Consider the following 25667-nt stretch of genomic DNA (forward strand, 5'->3'; position numbering starts at 1 on the left):
ACAAGGAGGCTGGAGAACGGCATCTTGGACTTTGGAACTACCCCCATCCCATTTTACCCACTCTTTCTTAAAATGCAATTAAATTCTGTTCGACTTCTATCACTCACGCAAGAAACTACCAACTAGCCCGCCACGCCACTCCCGGACGACCACACCTGGTGTATCCGCTGCAGAATCTCCAACTCCCGCCACGGGTTTGGCCTGTGTCCGTCCCAAAGCGGAAGTGACTTCAAAAGGACAAACTGAAAGTAATAGAGTGCAAATAGCAGGAATCTAAAACCCCTACCACGTTCCGAGAAAATACTCTTCCCCGACTCCCTTTTCTAACTCTTCTCGCTCCTTCTATTAGGGTGGCGAAAAGGCTTCACCTCAGCCCTGAGGTTATTTCCCATTCCCAAACTCCACATCTTTCAGAAGTATATTCTTTTTCACTGGCCGATGAGGCGGCGTGGGTATCACCCATGAACTACAATTCCCGTCAGGCCCCGCGGGAAGCAAACTGAGGAAAGGATATGGGCGGGGACAAAGCATTTTGGGAGCTGTAGTCGGCTGCAAGCCGAAAAGGGTAATCACCCCGCCTTTCCCCATTGAGACTGGAGAAACCAGGTGTTGGTCTTAGAGCCCGTTACCGCTGAGAGGAGGAGCCAAATCCTTCAGCAGTATTCCCCACCTCCAACCACATGGAGGACGAAAATTTTCCTTTCCTCCTATAAAACAGTATAAATACTCCTGAGGAAATATAGTTGTCTTTCCAATACATCCAGGTCAGTAAAAATTCCCAGAACTCCCCCAACCTCAGGTTCCAACTCGTGGGAAAAGGTGGCTCTTTCTCAAGTGGGCAAAATGGCTGTCCTCCTAGGTTTATTATTGGTTGTCCTTTGCGTCCTTCAAGGGCGGATACTTACAGCCGATTGGCTCTTTTTCCCTTGAGGGTGGAGAAAGATTTGGCACGGCTCTCCCGCGGCCCGGGAGGAGATGAAGGGGTGGAGAGAAGGCCGTTTTTTGAGGTGTGATTGGATAATCCTCCTGCCACTCCAAGGATGTACATCCTATGATTTGTCGACTGCTCTCAAAGAGAACGGGGAGGCGGGGCTAGTGCGTGGTGGGAAGGGGCGGGATTCTGCCAGCCGCGGCTGCCGCTGGAGCCGGTGTCCGGGCTGGTGATGGGGTTAATTCCCTTTCGTAAGACTCCTACTTGCACCCACCCAGCCCCGCCGTCGCCCCGCCGCGCCGCGCTCCAGCCGCCTCCTCCTCCTCCTCAGTAACGCGGGTAAGAGATGCCCTCCCCTCCCCCTCTTCAGCTCCCCGGGAATAACGCGCCTCCCTCCCCTCCTCCGCCCGCCAGCCGGTAGCGCTAACGGAGAAGGAGGCAGTCAGGGGAGAGATGTGATGTGTGAGAAGGTGGCCTTCCCCGCCGAGCGGTCGACGCTCCAGCCAGGGCCCCGCCGAGGTGCTGCTGCTGCCAGCCCCGCTGGGAGGTCGGATTCTAAGGGACCCCCGGCTCGCCTGGCCCGCCGCTGCGCCTGCAGCTGCATCTAGTACCTTGCGCCCACCGCCCCCACCCGGGGGCCATGTGAAAAGCAAAGCCCTCGAGGCCTAGCGGAGGAGACTGGGGAAAGGTTCCCGAGTCCCTGCTATGGCTGCTGCTGCTGTTCTTGCACCCCCAGGGACTGGGGAACCAACCACAGCAGGCCTGCCCAGAGCGGGTGCCGTGCGGGGCTCTGCTCTCCTGGGTGGCTGGCGCCCGTGCTCCAGGCTCCCCGGCCCACCCCGCGGCCGCTGCCCCCTGGCCTTGCATCCCGAAAATTTTTAGAAAGGAAATAAGACATTCCGACTGGTTGATGAGATGTTAGGTGATACATTTTGCGTGTGGTACCAGAAAAAGCACAGTGGGAATATTGGAAAGAAAGTTGAATGACTGTCAATGCCACAGACCTCGGGGATCAGATTTACACCCATCAGGGTTGAGCCTTCGGCTCTGCCCCCCAGATCCCTGTGTGTTTGAAGTTTTTTTCGTTCTCTTTTTTTGTTGTTGCTAGGTGCAGAGGAGAGTGCCTCTGTTCTTTGAGCTTGCTTTTATGCAGAAACAAACTGTTGAGGCTCTCAAGGTCCCGTGTATAATTGGGATAGCAGGTCAACTAAGTAAAAGGCGAAGAGGTGCTTGCTCAAATAGGAAGGCTTAGTAAGTAGCCGATGGTTTTTATAATATGATTTTCCAGAGTAGAAAAAAAAAATGTGTGTGTGTATATATATATATTTGTATGTATATGAATATATATGCATTTATATGTATGTATATATATCACTCTTGAGATTATGGTTTGCGTAACTGTAATCTGAAGAAACTGCTTTTAGCCTAAATGTCATTGATTACAAGAACTTTTGAATAACAAAAAGATGGTTCAAGTCGAACTGGCAGCCCACCTACTTGTAATGTTTGAAACAGTGAACTCTGTGCCATATTTTACATAGTAGGATACCAGTATGACTAGGTTAATTGGACACAGGGCTTGACAAAATTTGGTACATTTGGCCATACTTGAGAGGGATTTCTTTTTCCTCACGTGTTGATTGAGTGCTCATCTTTTCAGTCCTTGCTTTTTTGTCTGGGTGAATATGTCCTTAAATACTGGATTCTGTGGACATGTTTGTAATCACAGGTAAAACCCTAGGCCCACTTCTGAGGCTTACTTGTAACCAGCATAAACTAGGGTTCTGAAGAGATACTTGAGTTTTGACTGTGTTGGACCATTTTCTTTAGGATCTGAGAAGACTCTACTGGCTTAATGATCTTCCATAATTCATAACTAATATACCTATATAGAATTGACTTGGATTCATAAATTCAGTATCTGAAAGAAATTTGGTTGTGTGTTAGAATTAAGAAATGAACCATGTAACCCTGAAAGGTAAGTTCTCTCAGCTCCCCACAAAAAGTACCCAGAGCACACATTACTTGGCCCAGCATTTTCTAAAACTTGTTGGTTAATTGATAAATATATAATGCTTTCAGATCTCATGTGCCTTATGTACAGAAAGGGCTGTTGAAAATATAGACGGCTTCTTCTGCATTCTGTTACTAGCTACAGGACCCCTCTATGACCCTTAGTTCAGTTTCCTCAGCTATAAAATGGGAATAGTTATGCTCAGCTCAAGGAGTTGTGAATATTTTCGAGATGAAGTATTTAAAACCCCTAGCATCACCTAACACTTAGTATGTATGTTAAACGTTAACTGTTGTTACCGTCACACATATTGAAAGAATGAGTTGGTTTCTCAAATGCCTATGGTGGTGTTGGAGCCTCAGGACATGTTCTATTAGTGAGGAGTTCTGTGGAGGTTTTCATTTATATTGTAACTTAAAGTGCAATTTGTTATTAGCCATTTTCAAAGTGGAAGATGTGAGAAATTGGTCATCAGGCACAGAAGAGTTATTATTTTATAGAAGATTTTTTGATTTTGTATTAAAGTGTAAGTTGAGTTTCAAATGGATTATTTGGAGTAAAAGTATGTGTCAGGTTATTTTAGTGATAAATAATTATAATACCTCTAAAGTGTTATTGAGCTGTTACGTTTTCAAGATCAAGTTTATGTACTTGCTATCCATGTTCACCCGGGGCAGGGAGCTATTGAACTTTTTATAGTGTTAGTAAGATTAAGTGAGTTATTTGAATTCGTTATGGCCGTAGATTGACTACTGTTCTGTTGCTGCTTTGAATTCTCATTATTTATCAGTTCTTAAGTGTTTCTTTTCTGTGTAACAATATTCCAGACAAACTGTTCCTTTCTCCTCCCAGGAACTTTTGAAAATGTACTGGGTCTTCACACATAATGGTGTCCTTGGAGTGCGTACAGTGAGACAAATTTAAGGTTAGCTTGAAAACAGTTTTTTTATGGAGTCTTCTGACAGTAGTGTCTGGCTAGGGTTGAGGGCAGCTCTACCTGATGCTGAATACGAGCTGAAGTATATAATGTTGTGGCACGCCTCCGGGGTTATTGAACCCACACTGTTGGGTGCTCCTTTGAGGGACCTTACATGGCAGCAGCAGTAGAAAATTTTGTAAAATTGAAATCCGCTTTTAAAAATACTGTGCATAAGACAAGAATCATCAAGTAATGGAAGATTCTCTAGTACTGGCACTTTAGAATACCTAATTATACCCATTTCAGTTAATGTTAAGTTCTAATTCCTCAGAAATAAAGAAGTACTGAGAGTTGATAGTAGGTTTTGTGGTTTTTTTTCCATTCTTGAAAATGTTGTAACAAACACTTTAAGACTGATGGGTTTATATTATATTGTTGCTGCTTGGATTAGAAAATCTCACAATTACCACTTTCAGGGTCCATTATAAATATGTTGAGTAGTCCGTATGTCAAAAGAGGTGTGGTTACAAATGGTAGCGAACTTTTCAGATAGCACTTGCTGCTCCAAACCACAGAATCAGTACACTGTTTAGTCATATCTACATACAATGATGATACCTTACTGCTTATCACTTGATATGAATAAACTAAGATGGTTATCATAAAGAGAAGGGAGCATGTCCATTCTTCTCAGAATAATAGTTTTTTTCTAAAAATGTAAAATCTTCCACTTGATCCATGTGAATTCTGATGTTTACTAATATTACAGGCATGGGCAAAGAAATAATAAAATCAAACAATTTTATTAAGTTAACTTTGCTTTCCAAATAAGTATATGTTGTATAATGAAACAGATTTGCTTATACCTGGTAAGCATGTGTATTTTTTTCAGGATTTATTTCAATTAGTTATTTACTGATGGTTGAATTAAGAGGTGAGTTATTTAATCCTGGTTCAAAACTAGTTCTCTACGTTATTTTCCAAAAATTTGTTTTTTTGTTCCCAGATTTTATTCTTTATTATTTTGCCTCTTCTTTCTTCCATAGTTAACACATACTTATTAAGTTAAAAATTTTTTGTATGAGTTTTGCAAGCCTACACTTGATAATCTTTGTTATTCTCTCTTTGCCCTCTGAATTGTAGATTAGTGTCTTTTTTCTTAATTTCTACCCGTAAGCTCCTTTCTCCAAGCAAATTGTGAGGTTTTTGTTCCTCCTCTTTTCATAAATGCTAGCTCACATAACAAGTTTAAATGATTGATCTTGTAAGCCTACTTGACTAATATTTTCATCCACAATTCCCTAAAACTACTTTCTTTCCAAAAGAAATTAAATGTGGAGCATAAATTCCATTTTTTAAAATTCTTAACATTTTTTTTCTTAAAAGTCAATAATTTGATATTATTTGATATTGTCTTAAGAGTTTAAAGACTATAATTTGACTTCCCCAACTTCAGTTTAATCAGTAACAGATGTAAATTACTTTTGTGGACTAGTTGTGCAGTTAACGTTACTAACCTGCCTTCTACATGAAACAAGTTCCATGCTAGCATAAAATAACATGTTAAAGTCTGAGTTAGAGGTTTAACTATCTGCAGATTTACTTTGTTGTCTTGGCCCTCACTGAGGACGGAAGCTGTGGGATTTAATTTTTTTTTTTTTTTAAGTTTTAATGTTGGGGGGGGATCTCTGTGTATATATATATATGTATGTATGTATATATGTAAATATATATATATATATGCAAAGCAGCAGTTTAAATAAGCACAAGGCCTTCATGTTAAAAGCTCTCTTGGGTAAAAATAAGTATCTTTTTTTACTGGAAACAACCCAGACACCCTTAAGTGAGTGAACGGTTAAACAACCAGTGCCATCTCTACACCATGGAATGCTATGCAGCAATAAAAAGGAACAAACTGTTGTACACAGCAACTTGGATATATCTTAAAGGAATTATGCCAGATGAAAAACCAATCTTGAAATGGAACTACCTTGTGGTTATATATATTATATATATATACATATATACATACATATATAGCATTTTCAAAGTGACAAATTAAAAGGCAGATGGTTTGGCAGTTGCCAAGCATTGCTGGGTGGGAGGAGCAGGGTGATTGTGATTGTAAAGGGTTAAAATGAGAGATCTTTGTGGTAATTGAACAGCTCTGTACTTTGATTGTGGTGGTGGTTATGTAAATCTATATACATGTGATAAAATTACGTAAAAACACAGTGTGTGTAAAATCGTTAAAATCTGAATCAAATTGTGGATTATATCAGTGTCAATCTCTGGTTTTGATATTGAACTACACTTATACAGTCTTTCCTTGATATCCACTGGGGATTGGTTCTGGGACTGCCCTTGAATACCAAAATTCACAGATGCTCAAGTCCCTTGTATTAAATGGAATAGTATTTGCGTATAAACCCACGTATATACTGTAATATACTTTAATCTACCTCTAAGTTACTTATAATATCAAATACTTTGTAAGTTGTTGTAAATACAATACAAATGTTATGTAAATAGTTGCCAGTGCATGGCAAGTTCAGTTTTGCCTTTGGAACTTTCCTAAATTTTTTTCCTGAATGTTTTCTGTCTGAGGTTGGTTGGAGCCAGAGATATGCACCATGTGGATGAGGAGAGCCAATTGTATAATGTTATCATTGGGGAAAACTGGATGAAGAAGAGTACATGGGTGGTTGCTGTACTATATTTTTACGACTGAAGTTATCATCATTTTAAAATTATTAAGTCAATTACAAAAAATATCCAGTACTTACATATGTGTCCCTGTATAGTATTGGGGGGGCAGAAGCATCTGTTTTTTAAAAATTATTCTCTGCAAAATACCAGTTCATATATTTCTTATTGTTCATTTGTTTTATTTATACTTTCTTATTCACATGCATCTGCACGCAGTAGAAATACTTCTACATTAGACGTATCCAACATGCAGTTTCTGTTTTCATTTTATATGCTTTGTTTTCCCTAAATGCCAGTTCATTCTTCTTTTTAAATTTTTTATTTTTTTAGGCTGTGCTTTGTGGCATGAAGAATCTTAGCACCCACACTAAGATGAGTGGAATTGGCTAAGGGATTGACCCTTGCCTCCTGCATTGGGAGCGTGGAGTCTTTTAAAATTTTATTTATTTCTTTATGGCTGTGCTGGGTCTTGCTGTGCGCTGGCTTTCTCTAGTTGCGGTGAGCAGGGGCTGCTGTTTGTTGCAGTGCACAGGCTTCTCAATGCTGGGGCTTCTCTTGTTGTGGAGCACAGGCTCTAGGCACGTGGGTTCAGTGGTTGTGGCACAAAGACTTAGTTGCTCCACCACATGTGAGATCTTTCTGGAACAGAGATCAAACCCATGTTCCCTGTATTGGTAGGCAGATTCTTAACTACCAGACCACCAGGGAAGTCCCCATTCTTCTTTTTTTCAGGCTTGCTGCACTTCTCTTTCCAACCTTGCTTCATATAAACAGGAAGGAATCTGATATTGGTCATCTATATTATTTTGTTCATTTTCCAATTGCTATAAAAGAATTTTGGTTTTGTCAAGAGAGGCTGTACATTCATTATTCAACTAGATAGTTGCATTTTAAGCTGTTGAAATCTGTAAAACAAGAGATTTTTTTCCCTTGTAAAGACAACAAATGAGATATAATTTGAGGGAAGAAAGTTATATTTAGTTACACTGTGTTTATTGTGTGACCATAAACCTTTTAGTACAAAAGTATTAAATGTTTTAAAGCAATGCAGGAGGAATGTGAGGTCAAAAATAAAAGTCATAGGTCACCAACTTGGAAAGGATACACTTTGTGTGATATGCATGATCTTGATCCATTTTGAGTTAATTGTTGTGTATGGTGTGAGGAAGAGATCCAAATGCATTCTTCTACATGTGGATATCTTTTTTTTTTTTTTTTGGTCTCAGCATTATTTGTCGTTATTTCCCCATTGAATTGTCTTACCACATTTGTTGACCATAAATGTAGGAGATTTGTTCTCATTTCTATTCCATTGATTTATTTGTCTATCATTATTTTAGTAGTCCCACACTGTAGCTTTGGAAAAAGTTTTGAAATTGGAACATCTTTCTTTGAAGAAACCAGCTTGATTTTGATAAAATTGTATCAAATAGATCAATTTGGGGAGTATTGTCATTTTAACAATATTGAGAGGATTTCTTTAATAATTAGTGATTCATTTTAAAAGAATAATAAGTTTATTGTAACATAAATACAGTTGAACCTCCATGTCTGCTGGTCTGCATACATAGGTCAGCCAGCAGTGGATTGAAAAATAGTGTTAAAAAAAAAAATCCAGAAAGTTCCAAAAACAAAATAATTTGCCATGTTTGGGTGACTGTATAGCACTTATATTATATTTATGATGGTTTACATAGTATTTGCTTTGCGTTAGGTATTGTAAGTAATCTAGAGATGATTTCAAGTTTACAGAAGTATGCACAAAGGTTATATGCAAATACTGTGCCATTATATATGAGGGACTTGAGCATTTGTGGATTTGGGAACCAGGAGAGTGACCCTGGAACAAATACCCCATGGATATTGGGAGACAACTGTAATGTATTTTGTTAAAAATATATTTTCAAAATAAAAATGAGAAGAAACGCATTGTTCTACTTTTTTGCAAAACTCCATAACGTACGGCTTATAAGAAAATATTCTCGTATCTATTTTTCCATTCACTCTGACGTTATATGTGATTTTGATAGAAGTATAAGACAATTTGGCCTGATACAGATATGTAGAGGAAAGGGGAAGGATCTCATGAACGGTTTGAAAGCATCTTGATCTGCAGTGGTCATTGAACCACACTTTAAGAATAGCTTGTCCAGTGGAAAGAAGTATCTTTGGAGACTCAGAAACTTGGTTGAAAATCACCAGTCTGCTACTTAACAGCTCATGTGGTTTTTGAGCAAGTTACTTAGCCTCTCAGTCTTCCTTAGCCTTTTTTTTCCCTTCGCCTTTTAAATGAGGGTTTTATAAGGAGGAAACACGATCACGCCTGTAAATTTGTGTGTGTGTTAGTTGCTTTGCAACTCCGTGGACTGTAGCTCACCAATCTCCTCTGTCCATGGGATTCTCCAGGCAGAAATTCTGCAGTGTGTTGCCATGCCCTCCCCCAGGGGATCTTCCCAACCCAGGGATCTAACCCAGGTTTCCCACATTGCAGGAGGATTCTTTACCTTCTGAGCCACCAGGGAAGCCTAACTTTTGGGTGTATAAAAACCACCAAAGGCTTAAGGCTTGTCTTTTTTCATTTATATTTGTCAACCTCTGTTATATAGGATTGGCTCAGAGGATAAAGTGTCTGCCTGCAATGTGGGAGATTTCGGTTCGATCCCTGGGTCGGGAAGATCCCCTGCAGAAGGAAATGGCAACCCACTCCACTATTCTTGCCTGGAGAATCCCATGGACGGAGGAGCCTGGTAGGCTACAGTCCAGGGGGTCGCAAAGAGTCGGACATGACTGAGCGACTTCACTTTCTTTCTCTTTCTTTTCCCAGGTGGCTCTGGTAAATAATCCACCTGTCAGTGCAGGATACGCAGGAAACACTGGGTGGGGAAGAACCCCTGGAGTAGGAAATGGCAACCCGCTGCAGTATTCTTGCCTGAAAAATTCCATAGACAGAGGAGCCTGGAGGGTTATAGTCCATGAGGTTGCAAAGAGTCGAACATGACTGAATGAGCACACTCATACACGCGCATTATATAGGATTGGCTAATTTTTTTTCCCACTGAAAGTGTACATACCATAGCATGGTAACTTTCATGTAAATTTGGTTCATTGTAATAATAGTATTTATTTTAAAAGCTGAACTTTGTTCATATAATTTACTACTAAACTACAGATTACAATAGCAAACAAGTAAGGATGAGAAAGGACCAACAAAAATAAAGAAATTATTCAGAAATCGGGGTAAACTGATGTCTCCTTTAAGGCAGTTTGTTACCTTACTGCAGTCCTGCTATTAACTTTCGGAAGACGGAAGGAAATTGCAAAAATTCTGCCTTAGAGAATGGTTCTTTAGCATGTATTTTCCCAGTAAAAATTAATTACGTTAAAATATAAATGATTTCAAATCCTCAGTGATTGTATAAATACTGAACCAAATATCCAATCGACGTTGCTGCAGTTTTTTGTTTTTTGTTTTTTTTTTTTTTCAACAAAGCAGGTTGAAAAACGGAATGAGGTGTGGGGTCCAATTTGGACATGGTGGTCAGAAGGCCTCTTGACATAACTGATGATGTGAGGGAAGAACATTCTGAGTAGGAGGAAGAGAAAGGACAAGGGCCATGGCATGGGGGCATACTTGGATGGAGATGGAAATTACACTTGTTTACTGAAGTTCAGCGGTGTTCGCTCAAATTCAGGATTTAAAGGAGCAAGAACATTGGAACGCTTTGAAGTGTGGCTCTGGGGCTGTCATATATGCGTATTTATTAGCTAAGTGAATCATTTCCTCTGTAGGTCCTCTTAATTCCAAATGTACTGAATTTTAAGGGACATTTTAAAAGCCTAAACCCAAGTCTTTAATCTGTACTTGTTAAAGGTTTCTTGTCTTTTCAGTGCTAAACCAAGAGATCTGGTAGTTTTTCTTAGAATTACCTGCATTTACGTACTGTGTGAGCCAGCTCAGTTGCTACATTGAGTCCAACTCTTTTGAGACCCTATGGACTGTAGCCTACCAGGCTCTTCTGTCCATGGAATTTTCCAGGCAAGAATACTGGAGCGGGTTGCCATTTCCACCTCCAGATTTTCCAACCCAGGGATTGAACCCGTGGCTCCTGTTTGGCCGGCAGATTCTTTACCACTCAGCCACCTGGGAAGCCCCACCAGATAAACTGTCCTCTTGGAATGGTGAGAAGTCATCTGGTCCAACCGTAGTAGTTCTCAAGGACTGGTCCAGTTACCTAGGTAGCTTTTCATAGTTAGCTGCTTTTCCTTACTTTCTTCTTTCAAAGGATATTAGAAAGGGAGAGAGAGACGAGTCATGCCTTTTTGAGCAGGCTGTTGTGGGGAACTTACATGAGAGGGAAATCAAGCAGATAGTGATTTAGCCTTTGCTTGAACTTTTCTAATGACAGGAGTGCATTCTCAAGGGACTCGTCGCTTCTGCATATAGTGTATGTGTATAGGGGGTGGTGTAGGGAAGAAAGGCATAGTCAAAGGAGAGGAGATTCAACTGCTCCCAAACACAATTGAAAAGTTATCATAAAGGTGTCTCAGTATCAATGTCACCAGTCGCCTCTCCCCATCCCTTACATCCTCAGAGAGTAAAAATGTTGGCAGGGATGAGAGACTTCTTTGCTCAGGTGTAAGACCCTCTTGTTTGGCCCTGTTGTATAAATTGAGGGAAATGGTGGAGGACTAATCCTACAGATGTCCTCAGTAGGTGCTTTGCTCCTTTGTATTCCCCCTGGCTGTTTAGCACCATCCTTAGACTTCCTGGGTTATAGTCCTTGTTGTTACTGGCGGAGGAGCTCCAGCTAGACCATGATGGTGTCTTTATGATGTTAGGTTTTGTTTTATTGAAGGTGGTATGATCACAGGAAATGAAAGTCTTAGAGACAGTTTTTGAATCTATTTTTAGAACATTCTGATAACAGTCAAGTCGATTTGAGAAAAATGATACTCAGATTTCAGTGTTTTTACACAGGTAATATTGCCAACATCTGTTCAAATCAAAAACATTTCATGTCTATTCAGTACACTCAACAGATTGTAAACTTGTTAAACTTTAAAAGAATCAAAACAATGTAAACACGAAAAAAATCAAACAGTAAAGTGGATCTATAATTGATTATCATGCCTTTGTCTACTGTTATCAGAATTGATGAGTCCCTTGAAGACAGTTCAGTTCAGTCGCTCAGTCATGTCCGACTCTTTGCGACTCCACTAACCACAGCACACCAGGCCTCCTTGTCCATCACCAGCTCCCAGAGTTTACCCAAACTCATGTCCATTGAGTCGATGATGCCATCCAACCATCTCATCCTCTGTCATCCCCTTCTCCTCCTGCCTTCAGTCTTTCCCAGAATCAGGGTCTTTTCAAATGAGTCAGCTCTTCACATCAGGTAGCCAAAGTATTGGAGTTTTAAATTCAACATCAGTCCTTCCAATGAACACCTAGGACTGATCTCCTTTAGGATGGACTGGTTGGATCTCCTTGCAGTCCAGGGGACTCTCAAGAGTCTTCTCCAACACCACAGTTCAAAAGCACCAATTCTTTGGTGCTCAGCTTTCTTTATACTCCAACTCTCACATCCATACATGACTACTGGAAAAAACATAGCCTTGACTAGACGGACGTTTGTTGGTAAAGTAATGTCTCTACTTTTTAATATGCTGTCTAGATTTGTCATAACTTTTCTTCCAAGGAGTAAGCGTCTTTTAATTTCATGGCTGCAGTCACCATCTGCAGTGATTTTTGGAGCCCAGAAAACTCAAGTCAGCCACTGTTTCCACAAGTAGAATGTTACTAGCATCAAAAGTCAAATAGTTTTTTTTTTTTAATTTCCATCTATTTGTCAGTATCATGCAAGTTTGTTTTGTTACACATTAAAAGCATGGATTTCCTTAAAAATATTTTTTTCCAGTTTTCCTGAGGTTTCTAACTTTCCTTTTTTCTGATGAACAAATAATAATGTACCATCAATATATCCTCAGTGTTATTCAATGTCTGTTTCATGGAGGCCTCTCTTAGATTTTTCCTTGAATTCTGTGTCCTGCTCTCAGCCTGGGACTTGGCCTTCACTGCCTTCCTAGCTTGAATCAACTGTTTGCTGGATCCTGTGGGTCCTTCCTCTTTCTTGATTTTCACACTCATTTTACTAGACAGTAGCCTGAAGTGTTTTCTCAAGAAAGATTGCTTAGGAAGTAAAGCTGTCTAGCCCTTATATGCCTGAAGTCTCTATCCTGCCATCGTACCTGATTGATAGTATAGAATGAGAAGTTCAAAGTCATTTCTCTCTTGTACTTAGACATATCACTAGTGTCTTCTAAGCACACACACAAAAAATTTTTTCTAAGTATATAAAAAAATATGCTGGATGACTCACTTAATAACTACAGTGATTAACATTTCATTCCTTTAATTATATCCAGTATCAATCTATCTTATTTTTTGATGCATTTCAGAATACATTGCAAGGATCAGTATACTTCAGTCCTGAACACTTGGGCATGCATATGTGTAACTAGAGTTCAGTGTTCAGTTCTCTTTTTTTTGACTGCCATGCTTTTATGAGTGTTAATTTTCTTGTTAGTGAATGCCAATTTTGAAATTTAATTCAAGTTATAAAAGTGTAAAATGGTTTTTTAGCATAATATTCAAGCTCTGTTTTACATGTGAAAATTGTTCTGTGGTTTTTCTCAAAGCACAACTTTTCAGTTGTGTTTACCTTGCTATTAAAATGGAAAACCCAGTGATAAAGCAGGTGAGTTTAAGAGGATTGACATAAATGTTAAATGAAGCTTATATCTACTTTCAGTTCAGTTCAGTCACTCAGTCATGTCCGACTCTTTGCGACCCCATGAATCGCAGCACGCCAGGCCTCCCTGTCCATCACCAACTCCCGGAGTTCACTCAGACTCACGTCCATTGAGTAATGCCATCCAGACATCTCATCCTCTGTCATCCCCTTGTCCTCCTGCCCCCAGTCCCTCCCAGTATCAGAGTCTTTTCCAATGAGTCAACTCTTCACATGAGGTGGCCAAAGTACTGGAGTTTCAGCTTTAGCATCATTCCTTCCAAAGAAATCCCAGGGCTGATCTCCTTCAGAATGGACTTACTTGCATCTAATACTGATAATTTTAGAAAGGGCTTATTTATCTTTGCTCATGTCTTTTTTTTTTTTTTTTTTTTCCTTTTTGGTGTATGTGGCATTTGTCAGTAAGCTTGCAGAAATGCTAAGGGATAATTGATGTTCTTATTACACTCAGATCACAGAAAGGGCTAGTAATTGAATTACTTTTGTCCTCAAAGACGTACCTTTGAGAAGCTCATGATTTATTGGGAATCCACCTGAATCAAAATTTCCATATTGTAAATGGCTGCTGCTTCCATTCCTTTTTCTCCTTATCCTACTTGTCCTTCTCTTCTTTCCCCTAGTCTTTGGACAGGTTAAAGAGAGATAGGATTAATGGAACTATGATAAAGTAGGAACAATGGTGTCCGGTGGTCTTTTCCAAGGATTATGTGAGATTTACACCTTCTAAATGCAAAATAGAGAACCAAGTGAAAGTTGGTGGTCATATAACCATTAATTGAATTGCTTTTACATATCCTATTGTAAAATTGGAATACATGCATTTTTGTCCTGCCCTCATTTCTCTTAAACTTTTCACCTGGCATCCTATATTTGAGACATACAAAATTATTTACCCAAAATTAACATAATCAATTAATGGCCCAGCCAGGACTCTATACTGCAAGTTCAGCTTTATACTGTATCAAGTATAAAGGAATTAATAGGTCAATTAATGTGCCTATTTTTTAGCCCCAGAATATTATAAGGGCGTTTGTTGGGGAAGATTTCAAAGTAGATAGCTAGCTTGTCAGAATTATTATTATCAAACTCCATACTTTGTTCTTGTAGACTTTATGTTATTCCTAGAATTGCCAGTTGCATAAAACTACTTACTTACATACTTAGAAGACCTTCTGTCTTGACTCAAATGCTAGTATTATAACTAGCACTTGAAAATATTTTTTTCCAGTTTTCCTGGTGTTTCTAATTTTCTTTTTTTCCTGATGAACAAATAATAATGTGCCATCAGTATATTCTCAGTGTTATTCAGTGTCTGTTTCACGGAGGCCTCTCAGATTTTTTCCTTGAATTCTGTGTCCTGCTCTCAGCCTGGGACTTGCCTTCACTGCCTTCCTAGCTTGAATCAACTGTTTGCTGGATCCTGTAGGTCCTTCCTCTTTCTTGATTTTCACACTCATTTTACTAGACAGTAGCCTAAAGTGTTTTCTCAAGAAAGATTGCTTAGGAAGTAAAGCTGTCTAGCCCTTATATGCCTGAAGTCTCTATCCTACCATCGTACCTGATTGGTAGTATAGAATGTGAAGTTACTGTATTATATTGTAATTATTGTGTTATATTGTAAGTGACCCTGAGCTACTCAGAGTGTACTAATTACAAATTGAAATGTTTGCATAAGTTGTCCATGTAATAGCAAAAATAAGTTTATTTAGTAAAGAGGCTTTTTTGTTTCTAGCCTGCAAGAGTTTTCCCTTTCAGCATTAAATGAGATTTAATGGTAAGGAAATAGACCCTATAATAAATATGAAAGTGTACCTGCATCTCTTTTTAACTTGATAACTTGTGCTAACCCAAAATGTTCATTTTCACACAGTAGACAAAGTCCGTGAGTCATAGTTAAGTAATGTCCTACTTATTTTGTAAACCAGGATGTATTTCTTAAATAAAGTAAGTTTTGTGAAGTAGAATATTTTCATAACTACTTTGTTGTTAACATTGCTTGGTATTCGTTCCATGAGTAATTTTCTTTGTTGTCTAGGTTATTTTTGTTTATACCTGAAATAGTCTTTCTGAACTAAAATTTAGCCAAACTGGAGGAAATTCAGTATCTGTCATACTGAAGTGAAGTGTTAAGATTTGTCATATTTAGGATCACAGCAAATGTGTTCTGACAATAGCCAGACGTCAGTGATTTGCATGAATTTTCCACTAATCTAGGTTAGCAATAATATTTACATATCATCACCATGATAGGAAGAGTAGGTAAGAATTGAGATGAACAGCATTTGCAGAAGTTGAAGCTTGAGGAACATCAAAATATGGCTCTACAGGTGTATCATGATCCTAAAGGTAATGAGTTCGACTTGGCTTTCATGAGCCAGACTTTGAATTCAGGTCAGTCAGATGCTTTTGATGAAGCAGTGTTAACAAATTTATACAAAAAGATTTGAAAATGTGGTGTGGGCTCTTTAAAGTGTTAATATAAAACCTGGCATATAAATCACACTGAAATTTTATTGGCCATTGTTGGCTTTTTTATGCTGATATTTTAAAGTAGCTTTATTGAAATACAGTTCACAAACCGTAAAAGCCACTGACTTAAAATTTACAGTTCATTGAGTTTTAGTGTATTCAAAAAGTTACGCAACTATCACCATAATCTAGTTTTAGAACATTATCATCACTTCGTAAAGAAACCCCATATCCATTAGCAGTCATTCTCCATGTTCTTTTCCTCTTCCGGTAGCCCCAGACAACCATTAATCTATTTTCCGTCTCTATAGATTTGCCTCTTCTGGAAATTTCATATACATGAAATCATACAGTATGTCATTTTTTGTGACTGTCTTTCACTTAAGCATAAAGTTTTTAAGGTCCATCCATGTTGTAGCAAGAATCAGTATTTTGTTCCTTTTTGTGGCTGAATAATATGCCACAGTATGAGTAGTACCACATTTTTTTTTAATCAGTTCGTCGGTTAAGGGCCATTTGAGTTGTTTCTACTTCTGGGCAATTATAAATAACATTGCTATAAACATTCTTGTACAAGTGTTTGTGTAGACATATGTTTTCATTCCCCTTGGGTGTGTGCCTACCAGTGGAATTGCTGGGTCAGATAGTAACTCTTGAACCATTTGAGGAATTGATCAACTGTTTTCCAAAGTAGCTGTAGCATTTTGCGTTCCCAGCAGCAATATAAAAGGATTTCTATCTTTTCCACATGCTCACCAGTTCTTACTGTTGGCTGTCTTTTTGATCATAGCCATCCTAGTAGATGTGAAGTAGATTTCTCATTGTGTTTTAGATTTGCATTTCTCTAAGGATTAAAGGTGTTGAGAATCTTCTCATGTGCTTATTATGTGCTTTAATTTTACGTAAACTTTGATATCTGAATGTTTTTGTAGCTCTTATGTGCTCTACTGTTGATGAGTATTTAGGCTCCATATTCCATATGAAATACCAGTATGTGTACAAACACATTAAAGGTTTAGCTCTAAGACATATTGGAGGATTGGAATGATACTGATTCTTGAGTGTTTTCCAACCTTAACTGATAAATAGGTAGTTACCAGTTTGCCTGGGACAGTCCCAGTTTATGCCTGTTATCTGGCTTAATTGTAAAAGTGCCATCTTTCACTCTGAAGTATGCCCTGTCTTAGACAATAAATCATATGGCCATCCTACTGACAGTTACCTTAGAGTGTTTTGGAGTGGGTAGCCATTCCCTTCTCCATAGGATCGTCTGACCCAAGGATCGAACCTGGGTCTCCTGCATTGCAGGCATACTCTTCACTGTCTGAGCCTCCAGGGAAGCCCAAATATACACTTGCTATCTACTAAGTTAGAATCTCCATAAAGGGGGCCTGGAAATATGTTTTTTAGCAATTTCAAGGTCAAGCACAGTTGTAATGTATTATTCTAGCACAATGCTTGTGTTGCTGTATGACCCCTAGCCCGTTATCTTTATTTTAGTGAGACGGTGAGTCCCAAGTTAAAGTTCGAGAGAAACAATCTAATCTGATAGCCTACTACCACCCATCTATTTAAAGGGGTAATAGGGGAGGAGTATTAACATACACATTGGACTGTCTTGTAGGGGCAAGAGAGTATAGGACAGTAAGTAAAGTGAAATAATTTACTGGAAATAGGGTGATCTAAGGACTGAGCTCCAACAAGAGGCAATGAGCAAGGTTCAGCTTCTCAATAGTGTTTTCCTTTGAGTTCAGTTCAGTTGCTCAGTTGTGTCCGACTCTTTGCAACCCCATGAGCCGCAGCACGCCAGGCCTCCCTGTCCATCACCAACTCCCGGAGTCCACCCAAACCCATGTCCATCGAGTCGGTGATTCCATCCAACCATCTCATCCGCTGTCGTCCCCTTCTCCTGCCCTCAATCTTTCCCAGCATCAGGGTCTTTTCAAATGAGTCAGCTCTTCACATCAGGTGGCCAAAGTATTGGAGTTTCAGCTTCAACATCAGTCCTTCCAACACTCAGGACTGATCTCCTTTCGGATGGACTGGTTGGATCTCCTTGCAGTTCAAGGGACTCTCAAGAGTCGTCTCCAATACCGCAGTTCAAAAGCATCAATTCTTCTGGGCTCAGCTTTCTTTATAGTCCAACTCTCACATCCATACATGACTACTGGAAAAACATAGCCTTGACTAGACGGACCTTTGTTGGCAAAGTAATGTCTCTGCTTTTCAATATGCTATCTAGGTTTGTCATAACTTTTCTTCCAAGGAGTAAGCGTCTTTAAATCTCATGGCTGCAGTCACCATCTGCAGTGATTTGGGAGCTCCAAAAAATAAAGTCAGCCACTGTATCCACTGTTTACCCATCTATTTCCCATGAAGTGATGGGACTGGATGCCATGATCTTAGTTTTCTGAATGTTGAGCTTTAAGCCAACTTTTTCACTCTCCTCTTTCACTTTCATCAAGAGGCTCTTCAGTTCTTCTTCACTTTCTGCCATAAGGGTGGTGTCATTTGCCTATCTGAGGTTATTGATATTTCTCCCGGCAGTCTTGATTCCAGCTTGTGCTTCTTGCAGTCCAGCATTTCTCATGATGTACTCTGCATATAAGTTAAATAATCAGGGTGACAGTATACAGCCTTGACGTACTCCTTTTCCTATTTGGAACCAGTCTGTTGTTCCATGTTCAGTTCTAACTGTTGCTTCCTGACCTGCATACAGGTTTCTCAAGAGGCAGGTCAAGTGGTCTGGTATTCCCCTGTCTTTCAGAATTTTCCACAGTTTATTGTGATCCACACAGTCAAAGGCTTTGGCATAGTCAGTAGTTAGGTGAGAGTAAGAGAATTCACTTCATACCTGAGAACTAACAGTACGAATTAATGGGGATAGAGGGAGGCAGAAGAAGTACTTTCAGACTTTGAGGCCATGTTAGAGGGAAGATAGAACGTGATACTGTTGGTTTTATTTATTTATTTGCGTGTCAGTGGGATTTTATAATATTTGCACATAAGGTTGTTGGTAAGCTAGGCACTTCTAAGATATCTACATAACAGGTGACAGAGATGGCCCTCTGGATTTTAAGATAAATATTTTTTGTTAACTGTATAGTATTTGCCTTCAAGATGAGAGTGAAGACATTTGACTCAAAGCACATTCACCTTAAGAATGGGCTTCCCTGGTAACTCAGCAGGTAAAGAATCCATCTGCAATGCAGGAGACCCCGGTTTGATTCTTGGGTCAGGAACATCCGCTGTAGAAGGGGTAGGCTACCCATTCCAGTATTCTTGGGCTTCTCTGGTGGCTCTTCTGGTAAAGAATCCTGCAATGCAGGAGACCTGGATTCAATCACTGGTTTGGGAAGATCCCTTTTCCCTTGGAGAAGGGAAAGGCTACCCACTCCAGTATTCTGGCCAGGAGAATTCCGTAGACTGTATAGTCCTTAGGGTCATAAAGAGTCGGACACGACTGAGCAACTTTCACTTTCAGCTTAATATCTCCCCCAGCCACCCGCCCTTTTTTTAGGAGGGAATGTCAAAGGATCTTTAGAGAGTATAAATGTAGAGGGTAAAATGAAAAGAGTACTTTCCTATTTTCATCTCATTGTTTGCTTTCTTAATTCAGGTATACAAATGAAAAAACTATGCTTAAAATACGGGTAAATACACATAAACAGTTCAAGCCAAATTCATCACTCTAAGAGATGGTGTGGAAATCTAATAATACACTTTTTTTTCAATCTAATAAATCATTACAAATCCATTTGATAAGTTTGTTTAAAAAAAAAGAAAACCACCCCAGCAGGGTGGTCTCCCATTTGTTCTCCCATGAACTGTATGTATATATATGTGTAGGGGGGTGTATTTTCGTATCAGTTATTGCTTGCACCTTGTATTATGTGTAATTCACCACACACTCAACCCTCATCTCCTCTGCTACCTGCTGTCTCCCTATACCCGGTCAGAGACCCTGCTCCAGTTTAAAATTACCTTTATCAGCTTGATTCTAATACCTTGTATGCAGTTGAACTTTATAAATGTTTGTATCAACAGATTTAAATATAGTTAGGTATCTTAAATTGATTTGAGATTATTAAACTTACAGTGCAAGAAAAATTATTTAGAGAAAGATTTAGAAAAATAAGCTATCCAAAAAAATTCAAATATATTCTACTTCAAGTTAAAATTCTATCAAAACTTTGACTTGAATAAAATTTCTTTCCTTTATATCTCAGATGAGAAATGATTACAGTCTGATAGCTGAGAGATAACTTTATGAAATGAACTGATGACTCAATCCTGATGTCCGTGTCCCAGTGAATACCAAATCCCAGTCTCAGCACTGGTATCAACTGATTTGCTCATTAGCACTGAACTGTCCTCATCCTTCTTGATACTCTCATATTTTTCCTCTAGGCGGAAGCATGTCTTAAGAGCTATTTGAGGAACTTATGTTTCTACTAGAACTTGCGTTTAACTAGAACTTGTGTTTCTAGTTAAGAGAATTGATTTTCAAAGCTATGCTAATTAACATTTTCCTGTTTTGAATTCTACCGTAGAAGGAACTGGTAGTGTAATTACTAAGGATAAAGAATGGTGGTTTAGTCGCTAAGCTGTTTCGGAGCCCACCAGGCTCCTGTGTCCGTGGAATTTTCCAGGCACAAATACTGGAGGGGGTTGCCATTTCCTTCTCCAGGGGATCTTCTGGACCCAGGAATTGAACCCAGGTCTGTTGCATTGCAGGTGGATTCCTTAGAGAAGACCTAAGGATAAAGAATATTAACCCCTCCAAAAATGTTTTGTAGTATGCTCTTGTTTTATCAAGCCTTATTAAAATTACCTCACGGAAGAACTTTTTCACAGAGCTGGCCATCTGCTCACCCATTTTGTTTTACAGTAAATGCATAACGCTCTCTTACTTCACAGAGGCCAGTGTCCTGACCTTAGTTTCTAGATCACCCACATGGTCTCATTTTTATGCTTTTTCTGATATGTAGGGGTGGTTAAAAGAAGATGTAGAACCAAGCATGTTTAACCTTTTTAAAAACTTAAAAGTTTTTTTAAAACCTTTTAAAATCTTTTTAATCAATTCCTGTTTTGACTTGGTGATTGTAATCCTTTATAACTGTCTTTTGTATGTCTAGACTTGAATTTACAATTGGCTTTTCTCCTTTCTCTTTAAGCCTCTTGCTATCCCCTGCCCTTATTTTCATAAATGAATTTTTCTCCTATCTTTGTGAAGATATTGAGGCTATTTGTAACAGTTGGAGGGTCACTGATTTATCCATGGGTAATTTAAAAACCTTTCCCAGTACTCACTGTTTTTGTCTTTTATCAGTCTGAAGTGAAGGAATGTCCCTTTTCTTCAGTCCTAGTCCGTTTCTCTTTAGAATGTGTTGACCCCTAACTGTATACCAGGAACTGTCATAGGATTTCTAGGAGACACAGTAATGACTAAGAATTCTTACTTGCCCTGAAGCTTGCTGACCTGTGCTTGTGATCCCAATTCCTGCCCCTTCCATTATTCTCATCCTTGTCATTTGTGCATTTTTCTTTATATTTCTAGAGTTAGAGAAATTTTAAGTGGAAAGGGAGAAGATTGCTTTCCCTCAAGGAAATAAGAAGAAGGAGAGTCAATCAAATTATACCTTTTCTTTCTTCCCATTTGGGAAGATTTCAGAAAGGCATATGTTACCTCTCTCAGGCTGTCCGGTATGTGGTGGCAGGAAAAGAGGCTGAAGCTGTCTGTGGTAAGGATTCTTGTATCTGATTTATTAATCCCAACCTCTCAGCAAGTTTAAATCCAGTAATTCCTTATTTCATTTGTATGGGGGTGAAGTTTACATATATTTCTTCTCCATTTATATACCAATACATTCCTCTTGAAATCTGGTAGTAATGTGTAGTTTAAAGTGCTCTGTTTACTTCTATGAGTTTGGGTGTGTTCAGTCCTAAACTTAGGGCAAAAACCAGACTGATCCTGTTGGTGGGTGAAAAGTCTTTTTATTGTATTAAAAAAACACATAACACAGAATTTACCATCTCACCATTTAGAAAACTAAGGTCATGGCATCTGGTCCCATCACTTCATGGGAAATAGATGGGGAAACAGTGGAAACTTTATTTTTCTGGGCTCCAAAATCACTGCAGATGGTGATTGCAGCCATGAAATTAAAAGACACTCCTTGGAAGAAAAGTTATAACCATATTGAAAAAGCATATTGAAAAGCAGAGGCATTACTTTGCCAACAAAGGTCCATCTAGTCAAGGCTATGGTTTTTCCAGTGGTCATGTATGTATGTGAGAGTTGGACTGTGAAGAAAGCTGAGCGCCGAAGAATTGATGCTTTTGAACTGTGGTATTGGAGAAGACTCTTGAGAGTCCCATGGACTGCAAGGAGATCCAACCAGTCCATTCTGGGTGGTCAGGAGATCAGTTCTGGGTGTTCTTTGGGAGGAATGATGTTAAAGCTGAAACTCCAGTACGTCATGCAAAGAGTTGACCTTTTGGAAAAGACTCAGATGCTGGGAGGGATTGGGGGCAGGAGGAGAAGGGGACTACCGAGGATGAGATGGCTGGATGATCACTGATTCGATGGACATGAGTCTGAGTGAACTCCGGGAGTTGGTGATGGACAGGGAGACCTGGCGTGCTGCGATTCATGGGGTCGCAAAGAGTCGGACACAACTGAGCGACTGAACTGAACTGAACTGTTTTTGTGTACAGTTCGGTGATGTTAAGTATGTTCACATTGTGAAACCAGTGTCCAGAACTCTGGCAGAACCAAAGCTCTGTAATTAAATACTCCCCATTCCCTTCTTCCCCAGAGTTTGGCAGTAAGCATTCTGTTTTGTCTCTACGAATTTGACTATTCTAGGTATCTCATACAGTAGTTTTCACTTTGTGACTGGCTTATTTCATTTAGCATAATGTCCTCAAGGTTTATCCTGTTTTAGCATATGTCAGAATTTGCTTTTTTAAGGCTAAACAATAATCTGTTTTCTGTATATACCACATTTTGTTTACTTGTTCATCTCTTGATGGCCACTTAGGTTGTTTCCCTCTTTTGGCTGTTGTGAATTACACTGCTGTGAACATGGGTGTGCAAATGTCTATTTTCAGACCTCGATTTCAGTTCTTTTGAGTGTGTAACCTAGAAGTGGAAATACTAGATTATATAGTACAGACATACCTTGCTTTATTGTACTTCACAGATACAGCATTTTGTTTTTTTTACAAATTGAAGGTTTGCAACAACCCTTCATCAGGTGAGCCTGCCAGCACCATTTTTCCATCATTTGCTCATTTTGTGTCATATTTTGGTAATTTTCCAAATATTTCAAACTTTTTCATTATTATGTTACAGTGATCTTTGAAGTTACTACTACAACTGGGTAAAGGGTCAGATGAGACTTGGCATGTTTTAGCAGCCAGTGATGTTTTAATTAAGATATATACATGGTTTTTTAGGCCTAATGCTGTTGCACACTTAATTGACTATTTGTTACTGTTGTTGTTTTAGTTGCTAAGTTGTGTCTGACTCTTATGGGACTCTTTGAACTGTAGCCTGCCAGGCTCCTCTGTCTATGGGTTTTTCTGGCAAGAATACTGGAGTGGGTTGCCATTTCCTTCCACAAGGGATCTTCCTTACCCAGGTATCCAACCTGCATCTCCTGCATTGCAGGCAGAAACTTTACTACTGAGCCACTGGCAAAGTCCTACTAGACCGTGGTATAGTGTAAATATGACTTGTGCTCTGGGCGACCAAAAGGTCTTTTTGACTTGCTTTGTTGTAGTTGTATGGATCTGAAACTGCAGTATCACTGAGGTATTCCTGTAATTAAATTTTTAAGTTTTTGTGGAATAACCATACTATAAATGGTGCCTGTACCATTTTACATTTCCACCAACAGTGCACAGAGGTTCTAGTTTCTCCACATTCTCACCAACTCTGTTATTTTCTGCTCTCTTAATAGTAAGAATCATAATAAATGTTAGATGTTATGTCTCTTTTGTTTGTACTTGTATTTTCCTAGTGATCATCGAGGCCGAGCATCTTTGCATGTGCCATTTGTATATTTAATTTGGAGAAATTTCTGATCCTTTTCCCATTTTTTAGCACAGTTGTTTGGTTTTTTGCTTGTTGTGTTAAAGGTGTTTTTTTTTTATCATGGCTTTCTTGGGCTTCAGTTTTAAATAATTCTTTTTGAAAATGAGACTTTATTATCATTTAATGACACAAATATATTAAAATGTGCTGTACATGTAGCTAGAAGCCTAAATATTGGGCCCTTCATAAAGTAATAATATAATGAGGCATATTAGTATTTTTTTTCGTAGCAACAATTGAAGATGTTTATCATAGTAAAATTAAATACTGTGTAGCTTCAAGCTGTTCCCAGAAGTTTACATTGGACATTAAAAAATATACATTGTATGTGATTTTCAAATTAGCTAGTGTTGAGTCAGTTCTTAAGAAATCAATCTAAGAGTGTAATTACAAGGTTTTTTATTCTCAGTTAAAATTCTGCCTTAATAGATATTTAAGAAGCATTATAAACTTATAATTTGAACTTTTCAAGTTTACCACTCAGTCATATTAAGGTTAAAATGTAAAGCATCTAAGAAATGCTGATACTGAAATTTAGATACCTGTGTCTGTTGGCTGTTTTGTAATTATCTAAGTCTGTACATCTGGGATAAAGTCAGTATTTTTTTAAAAAAAACCTTTTAAATTTTGTTTCTGGCCTTCAAAACTTTTGTCTTTAACATGCCGTATGTAAAGCTTTTGTAGTTGAGGAAAATTAATGTTCACCAGCGTACAGTGGGCTTCCCTGGTGACTCAGATGGTGAAGAGTCTGCTTGCAGTACAGGAGACCTAGGTTCCATCCCTGGGTTGGCAGGATCTGGAGAAGGGAATGGCAACCCACTCCAGTATTCTTGCCTGGAGAATTCTGTGGACAGAGAAGCCTGGCCGGCTGTAGTCCATGGGGTCGCAAAGAGTCAGATATGACTGAGCAACTAACACTTTCAACATACAATGAGAAGTAAGGCAGATGAATAAGTTGAAAGCTGATGAACTGCCAATAACTTTTGAAATTAGAGATAACTTTTGTTTTGAGACTTTTTTTTTTTTTTTTTAAGAAAACCTCTACTTACTGTATTAGCTTCCTTTGATTGCATGGACAGGAACAGTTTATGAACCAAGCCTGGTAATCACAATAAAGATCCCAGGCTTCTGTTACTACTGGAAAATGTTCATAGCAGTACCAGTAGAAATCATAGACCATGGAAAAGACATTTTGACAGAGCAAGATTTATTTTTAAAGAATCTAAAATGTTAGATTCTTTAAGACCATTCCTCCAACATCATCTTTTCTTTTTTTTTTAATAATTTTAAAAATTTATTTTTGGCTGTGCTGGGTCTTCATTGCTGCACAGACGTTTCTCTAGTTGCAGCAAGCGGGGTCTACTCTTCATTGGATTGCACAGGCTTCTTATTGCAGTGGCCTCTTTTATTGTGGACCACAGGCTCGAGGGCACTGAGCTTCAGTAGTTGCGGCACATGGGCTTAACAGTTGCAGTTCCCTGGTTCTAGAGCACAGGCTCAGTAGTTGTGGCCAGTGGACTGAGTTGCTCCGTGGCATGTGGGATCTTCCTGGATCAGGGATCGAACTTGAGTCTCCTGCATTGTTGGGCAGATTCTTTACCACTGAGCCACCAGGGAAGCCCCTAACATCACCTTTTTTAAGTCATAAATTCTTACAATATTATTATGGAATGAATTGTGCCCTCCCCCCAAAAAAAGCTTACGTTGAC

The 25667-nt window shown here is 39.0% G+C and overlaps 2 protein-coding genes across 5 annotated transcripts in view; one reads left to right on the forward strand and one right to left on the reverse strand.

The window, feature by feature from the left end:
- ZRANB3 (zinc finger RANBP2-type containing 3) overlaps positions 1–418 on the reverse strand; it is a 290989-nt gene extending 290571 nt beyond the window's left edge. The window contains exon 1 of the mRNA XM_005676192.3: positions 156–418. The gene's annotated coding sequence lies outside the window, so the exon portion shown is untranslated. The remainder of the gene's footprint in view (positions 1–155) is intronic.
- Positions 1116–25667, forward strand: part of R3HDM1 (R3H domain containing 1) — a 163054-nt gene continuing 138502 nt past the window's right edge. For 3 of the 4 annotated variants that reach the window (XM_018062263.1, XM_018062267.1, XM_018062331.1), the window contains exon 1: positions 1116–1270. The gene's annotated coding sequence lies outside the window, so the exon portion shown is untranslated. Of the gene's footprint in view, positions 1271–2039; positions 2183–25667 lie in introns of all 4 variants that reach the window. The other variant, XM_018062273.1, reaches the window with a different exon arrangement.

The sequence above is a fragment of the Capra hircus genome, chromosome 2, assembly GCF_001704415.2.
Source record: "Capra hircus breed San Clemente chromosome 2, ASM170441v1, whole genome shotgun sequence".
NCBI classification, from domain to species: Eukaryota; Metazoa; Chordata; class Mammalia; order Artiodactyla; family Bovidae; genus Capra; species Capra hircus.